An 8166-nucleotide genomic window follows, 5' to 3' on the forward strand; every position below is an offset into this window, starting at 1 on the left:
TTCAACACAGTACACAATCGAGATGTATACAGAAGAGCATCCACACCCAAGCCCACCTCAGGAATCCATCCAGCTGCCCCATGGGAAACTCCTTCCCATTTGTTTATAAAGGTCCTTGTCCTTCCAGGCCCAGCTCAACCCTACCTCTCCCTGATATCCTCCCTGACTCTTCTAGATTTTTTATTCTACCTTCTTAGCCTCCTGACAAAAATCAAAATCACAGTTTAACACACCGATGGCTTCTAATTTCCTCACAAATGTTAATTTTGTCCTCTCAGTCAGACTAAGTGTGTCAGCAAGAAATATCTTATTCCCACCCACTGCCTCAAATATCCTATCTATAGTCACAAAACTGTCCTTCAAATGCCCAGACCCCTGCACCTTTTGGTTCCTACTCAGAGGTAATTTTTTCCTTATGGGGTGGGGTAGAGTGGGGTGAGTTACTGTCATAGAAATGACTTTATAACATTTCAGACTGAATTAAAGCACATTGCCAAGCCCCCTCCCAATCTGAGAGCACTAACCTGGGAAATGCCACTCTTAGAACTGATGTGAGAAAACAGCAAGGTCACAAAAACACACAGAACACCTCAGGGTAAAGAGGGAAAACAATAAGGTTCTGAGTTTGACACAAGTGACTGTAAAGTATGAGCTACAGAGATGGCTCAGTGGATAAGAATACATGCTCTACTAACATGTGGGCTCAAATCTCCAGACCCACACAAAAAGCTCAGCACAGAGCACACGCCTATAACCCCACATTGATAGAGAAAGACAGGCAGACCCCAAGAGTTCACTGACCAGACAGCCTAGCCAAATGACAAGCTTCATGGTCAGCTAAGGAGGGACCCTTTATCAAGACAGCAGTTTATCAAGACAAAGTCCATAGACACTCCCACCAGAACTCCCAGGATGTACCACCTCACAGCCACCCCATAAACACATCATACATACACCACCACAACCACCCCACATACTAACACACACAGACAACACACACTCTACACACAACAAAGTACCCCTCCATTCACTGTGAAGCCAGGTATAGGCTGCCAAACCCTGAGCATTAGTTCTTTCAAAATGCAAGAGACATGGTGATGGTGGAAAGGGGAAATTTTTTTCTCAAACTCTAAACACCAAAGAATATTAAATCAATCTAAATTAAGAAGTGATTTTCATTAACACCGGGACTGATGATGACTAACGACCCTGAGGTGTTCTGCCTGGATAGACCAAAGACCAACAACCACCTCTCCAAGCTGCATTCCTAGGAAGTCATCACTATGCCAGCCATGTAGGAATGCACCTGCTTTTCCAACAGGATAGAGGACTTCCTGCCATTTTGAAGTCCACTTTCATCTCATGTAACTATCTTTAAAGAAAATGAACCCATAACTCACAGGAAGATGCTTGTAACCATGCTCCAAATCTTACAGGAAAAACCAAAGTGAGAACAGTGCTCAGAGAACCCGAACTCCTTTCCAAATGCCACACTGCCATCTTCAGCGCGGGATTTAGAAGCATTCTCATTTCCTCTGCACAGCCAGCTGGTGCTAGACACCTCACATGCCTTCTCTTTCAGTCCTCAGGCCAAGATTCCAAAGTCTAGTCCCCAAACTGGCAGCATCAGTAACATGCAGACACTGGTTAAAAACGTATGTTCTGTGGGCTGACAAGATAACTCAGGAAATAAGAATACTTGCCACCAACCCTGACAACCTGAGTTGTATCCCTGGGACCTACATAACAGATGAGAACTGACTCCCACAAGTTGTCCTCTGACCTACACACACACACACACACACACACACAAAGATGGTGTGTGCACATACACAAGAATGTAAATAAATAAATAGGTGCCACAGGGATGGCTTAACAATTACGGGTACCATTTAATGATCTCCCAAAGGATCTGAATTTGGATCTCAGTACCCATCTCTGGGTGCTCACAACCACCTTTAACTCCAGCTCTATGGTAATCAATGTCCTCTTCTGGATACTGTGGTCACCCTCACCCACATAGTGCATACACACAGACACAGACACATTTACATAAATTAAAATGTGTATATATAAATATAAAATTATACACACTTGCCTTTAGAAAATAATAATAGCTAACCCACTCGGAAGGCAGAAGCAGGTGGATCTGAGTTAAGAGGCCAGCCTGATCTACCTAACAAGTTCCAGGACAGCCAGAACAGGCTGAGACCCTGTCTCAAAAAAAGCAAAACAAGGAGCTGGGCGGTGGTGGCGCATACCTTTAATCCCAGCACTTGGGAGGCAGAGGCAGGCAAATTTCTGAATACAAGGCCAGCCTGGTCTACAGAGCGAGTTCCAGGACAGCCAGGACCCTGTCTTAAACCCCCCCCCCCAAAAAAAAGAAAAACAAAACTAGTAATAAGTGTATTTTTTAGAAACTTGACTATGCATTCTCAGGCCTGGATACAATGTTTTTCTGTCAGGTATGCTCAAAGCCCTGCTGAGTTTAATCCCCTGCACCAAGTAAATAAACCAGAGCATGGTGGCACATGCCTATAATCTCAGCATTTAGGAAGCAGAGGCAAGATTCAAAGTTAACCTTAACTACACAGTGAATTCAAGCCACCCTAAGCTACACAAGAACCTATCCAAAGAAGGGGGCAGAGTGTTGTCAGGCTTTATCTACTGAATTGGAAACCCTGGGGTGGAGCCTGGCAACCAACTGAAACCAAGCCTCTAGGGAATCCTGATGCACAGCAAATTAGAGAGGGGATGGGTGTCTTTTCCATGAAGTAGTCCTTGTTGGTCTTACTTTAGGGTAGAACAAATCAAGCTCAATGATGGGTGGGTCCCACCCGACCCAGCCAGGAGACCCACTGGACCAGGCCCCATGCCCAGCTCCTAAGCAATCTGCCATGAGGTTGTGACAGGCATACTATGCCATTAGAGTCTCTAAACCACTGTGCTGCAGGATAAGAGAGATGTGACAATGACATTACCAAAGAAGGGTGAGAGCAGAAGGAGGATACAGCCTGCATTCAAGTGATTAATTATAAATGCTTTTAAATTCACATTATGCATTAGCCTGGATGGCCAGCCATCCCTCAGGAGAGCTTATTTCTCCATTTGTCAATTGAGTTACATGACCAAAGCCTTAGAGTCCCTATGGACCAACTCTGCACTGCTTTGAACAGAGAAAGCTGAATTACCCATTCTTTCTCTAGAACACCCTTAAATGCAGTACACTGCTTGAACTAGGATCCACAGGAAGAGAAACTAAGCTCAGTCCACGACCCAACAGAAGAATCAATCCACTCTAGGGAAGCAGGAACCTCAAAGAGGCATGCTTTTTTCCCCCCCTTTAAATTCCAAACCTAAATAAAACACTTATCATATAAAGTAGCCCATTCAATTACTGACACTCAAATTACAGTACTTCCACAGATCCTAAGGTCTGGAGAAAGCCAGGAACTTTAACGCATTTACAGTTCCCAGCCTTTCAGGAACTCAGGGACCCAGTGTGAATACTGAGTCTTGCAGCTTAACCCAGCAAATCTAAGAGTTTTCACTCACATACAGGTTTCAATCCCAACCTTATGCTCTGATGAAAATGGTTCTGTTTTAAATGCTGCTAAAAGAGCATCAAGATTTTAGGATTCAGACTTCTCAATCATCAGACTGCTAGCAGGTATGGTCAAACACACCTCTAGATACTGTGGATGAATATACACTTAGCCATAGACATGTTTCCTTGGGTTTGTTTTTCTAAGTTTCTATTTTTAGGCACTATGAACTAAGAAAATTCTAGGCCAGATATGGTGGCATATACCTTTAGTCTCAGTACCTGGGAGGCAGAAGCAGGTGGATCTGTGAGTCCAAGGCCAACATGAGGACTACATAGAGACCCTGCTTCAAAAGAAGAAAAGAAGAAAGGAGGTAGGGAGGAAGGAAGGAAGGAAAGACAGACAGACAGAAAATAAATTTGGGTTGGAGAGATGGCTCTGTGGTTAAATGTACTAATTGCTCTTCCAGAGGTGCTGAGTTCAATTCCCAGCAACCACGGGGGCTCACAACCATCTATAATGGGACCTGATGCCCTCTTCTTCTTCCTCCTCTTCCTCCTCCTCTTCCTTCTTCTTTTTTAAAGATTTATTTATTTATTATATGTAAGTACACTGTAGCTGTCTTCAGACACACCAGAAGAGGGCATCAGATCTCATTACTGATGGTTGTGAGCTACCATGTGGTTGCTGGGATTTGAACTCGGAACCTTTGGAAGAGCAGTCAGTGCTCTTAACTGCTGAGCCATCTCACCAGCCCCCTAATGCCCTCTTCTGTCATGCAGAGATACAGAAAATACATTTGAGGGTTTGAGATTTGGCTAAGTTAAGAGCACTTGCTGCTCTTTCAAAGGATCCCAGATCAGTTCCCAGCACCCATGTCCAGAAGCTTGTAGAATCCCGCACCTTCTTCTGGCCTCTGAGAGCACTATACCCATGTACACATAGAAACACAAAAATAATAAAATAATAAGCAATAAAATAAATCTTTTTTTTTTAATTAAGAAAGCTAGTCTTGGTGATGAGTGCCTTCAACCTCAGCACCAAGTCAACCTGGTGTACATACGGCATTCCATGGCAATCAGAGCTCCACAGCCAGTGACTGCCTTATCAGAATGTATGTCAATTTTCAAAAACTCAATCCACTGGAGGGCTGGGTACATCTCAGTAGCAGAGTACTTTGCCTAGCATGTGTGAGGCCCCAAGTTCCATTCCCAACACTGCCGGGAAGAAAATACAGAAATCCACTAGATAGTCATTTCACAGTACAGATGGCCAACAGTTTATACCAGAGCAAGATTAAACAGTGGGACTAGTGGTACAAAATCATAGAAGCATCATCCTGGCCCACAGGACTACTTATTACAGACCTGAGTACTATTGTATGTCACAGACTGAACAGAGCCTTGGAAAAGCAAAGAAAGACGAGGCAACCACTGGCCTCAAAGTGTCACAGTCTCAAAATGCCCAGAGTACCCTAACAGACCTTGTGTGGTAGAAAGGTTGGGAGAGCAGAGGAAGAAGGGTCCAAAGATTGGCAGCTGGCAAAAGCTTGATAGTGAGGCAAGCGTAAACCCAAATACAGACCAAGGGCCAACCATGGTATCCTGTGCCCTGTAATTCAATCCCTGGAGAGAGTGAGGCAGGAGAATCAAATTCTAGGCCAACCTGGGTTACACAGTGAGACTCTTTGGGGAATAAATTCTCAGGGTCACTAGGTGCTCATGGCACTCAATCACATCCCATCCACAAGGCAGGAGAACTCTGCACACAGTGGGCAATTGAATCAAATTCATTCTTTTCATGCTTCAGTCCACAAAGAACTCGAAAGTTGCCACTATTAGTGAAATTTAAAACTTCCTTTAACTTCTAGAAGAAAAAAAAAAAAAACACCATTAACATAAATCAGATTCTCCAAAACTTTTCAACTACTTTCACAGGACTCTTATCAGAATCTCCACTCTTGGGAAATCTATTCCTCATTATGAAAGATTACATAAGAGGCAGTCATATTTCCACAGAGAGGTTCTGCAAAGGATGGGCTATTATTCAAGACTGCAAACACCATGCCAGGTATCATCACTTGGAAGTTTCAAATACCTGGGCTGGGGAGAATGCTAAGCAGTCAAGAGCACATACTTTCTAAAGAACCAGAGCTCACTTCCCAGCACCCACTTCAATGGCTCACAACTAAATGCACTCCAGCTGCAGGGGGCATGACACCCTCTTCTGCACTCAGAGGGTACCAACACTATACACTGGCCCCCAGACACACACACTTTTTTTTTTTAAAGTTTCTCGTTTCTTGGTAACTCAGATGTTTGGCACCATACACCCCGCAGCGAAAGGAGACCAACACAGCCCCCATCCTTCTATCTCAGGGCTCAGGGAAAAATCCAAATACTGAACAAAATTACTCAAATCAACCCATGTGGAACAGTACTTTGCAATTCATGTTTATGAAACAACAACCCAGCCACACAGTTACACATAACTAGCCTAACTTTAAAACTAGGAAAACCAAACTTTAAAGTCACAAAAGCAGCCTGGGTGTGGTGGCCCACATCTTTAATATCTCCACCCTAAAAGGCAGATGCAGGTGGATCTCTGTGCATTCCAGGCCAGACTGACTACCCAGTGAGAGCCTGTCACAAACATAACAAAAGCAAACATTCAAAAAAAGAAAAAAAAAACCAAGACCTACAGGTGTTTCCCCAACACAATCATTAATCACAAATGCCCTAAGAAAAGCTGCAGTTCCTCCCAAGCTCGTTTAAATACAGACAAGAGCTTCATTACCAACAATACATAGATGGAAAGCTTAATTACCAATGCAAAGCCGATCACCGAGAGAGAATCCAGTATCTGCCGCTATCACTCTAAATCTAGAGTTACAAGACCACAAAGTTCCCGTTAAGTCTTTCTTATATTACATAATAGGGACATGGATCAAAGAAATTCACCTTTTTCAATCATTTCAACCCAATTTCAATCCCTTCTTCCACAGGGTATTTTCTTGACTGTGCAAAAGAAGAATTCACACTTCTTTCTCATCTTCCCTTGCCCATTTTCTTGTATGAATGTTAAAAATAGCAGGCAAGCGATTTGGGGGAATCCTAAACGTTGAAGAAATCCTTAAGTGTCCCAGAGTTGGGGCTTCCAGCTGTGTCAAACACCCTATCCCTAGATGACCTTGGGCAAGCTAACACATTTTGGGCCTTAGTTCCCCTAGTCAAAAAACACAAGAATAGCTAAATCCTATCTTTTCTGAAACATAGACTTCAAATGCGTTCCCAAGGCAGCACTAAAGTGAAGAGGCCGCTGGGAAGGACTGAGGCCCGAGACCAAGCAACAGACTTACACCGGCCGACCTAGGGTTTCTAGGGAGCTCAGACAATCTGCTCCCCCTGCAAAACCACTGGGCCAACTTCAGGTTGCAAACAAAAACCTGTTGGCCCGGACTCCTCTAGGAATGGCCTGCCTCTCCCAACGCGCTCGGCTCGCGCTCCGACGAAGCCGGCCCACGGGAGAGCGAGGGTCTCCCGGAAGAGGCCGACCCCACGCGCGGCTCGCCCACCCGGACTCGCCCAACAGGGCCGCCAGGTCTCTGCCATCCCACGCGGAACAAAAGGCAGCTGGAGCCTGGCTTCGCCGCCCCCGTCCCCGCTGTGCTGTGGAGTGGGGGCCGGGAAGGGGAATCCAGTCCCGGGGGCGAGAAAGACGTGGGGAAGAGTATCCCCTTCCCCCGGTCCCCTGAGGGAGGGCCGGCCGGCTCGGACCCGGTTCGAGGGGCGAGCACGCTCTGGGGAGGGGCGGGGTTGTTCCAAACTGAAGGCTCTGTCGCTGAGGTGTGAGGCGAGGACAGGAGCCAAAGCCGGGAGGCAGACGTCGCCTCTCTCTCGGCTCCGAGCGGGCTCAGGTGGGGCGGGGCCTGGCTGAGCCGTCCAGCCGGGTGGGGTCCGGCTGGCCGCACGGTGCACGCCCCGGCCGGCGAGGGGGAAGCCGGTGCTCTTAGGGGCGTCCACGCACTGGAAGAGAAGGTCTGCGCGCAGCCCCGCCCCGCCCCGACTCCCGAGCCACCACCACACCAAGCCCCGCGAGTCCCGGCTCACCTCCGTTCCTGGCCAGCGCGAGTGCAAGGCTGCAGCCGCCGGCGACGCGGGAGAAGCGGGAGCGACCCGAGCCTGTGCAGCGTTTGACACCCACACGCCAGCCAACATGGCGGCCGAGAGGGGGCGCGCCGGCAGCGAGCGCGCGCGCGCGAGCCCCGCCCTCCGAGCGCGGAGGCTCCTCCCACACACACTGGCTCCGCCCTGCCTCGCTCCTAGGCCCCGCCTCCAAACCGGTCCGCCCCTCCCACATATGCCCCCAAGGCCTTCTCTAAATAGCTCCTGCTTCTACACAAACCTAACAAATTTATGAAGCCCTAACTCAGAGTCCAACACATCCCCCCTACCTCAACAATTCCCCAGGGCATACATAACTACCTTAACCATCAATCCATGCTCCTCCCTTAAATCCTCAAGCACAGAACCCCGCCTAGCCTAATCAGAACCATGGTCTCCTAGTATTTCCTCTTGCACGTGAAAAATGTTGTGATGAAGAGACAGGAAGGAGGCCAGGT

General features: G+C 47.1%; 1 protein-coding gene across 23 annotated transcripts in view; it reads right to left on the reverse strand.

Moving 5' to 3' along the window:
* Positions 1–7805, reverse strand: part of Epn2 (epsin 2) — a 63835-nt gene extending 56030 nt beyond the window's left edge. For 14 of the 23 annotated variants that reach the window (XM_006532171.4, XM_030245534.1, XM_006532170.4 and 11 more), the window contains exon 1: positions 7655–7805. The gene's annotated coding sequence lies outside the window, so the exon portion shown is untranslated. Of the gene's footprint in view, positions 1–6505; positions 7605–7654 lie in introns of those variants that run through there. The other 9 variants (NM_001252189.2, NM_010148.4, NM_001362585.1 and 6 more) reach the window with 4 other exon arrangements.
* Between the last annotated feature and the right edge of the window lie 361 nt (positions 7806–8166).

The sequence above is a fragment of the Mus musculus genome, chromosome 11 (assembly GCF_000001635.26).
Source record: "Mus musculus strain C57BL/6J chromosome 11, GRCm38.p6 C57BL/6J".
NCBI lineage: Eukaryota > Metazoa > Chordata > Mammalia > Rodentia > Muridae > Mus > Mus musculus.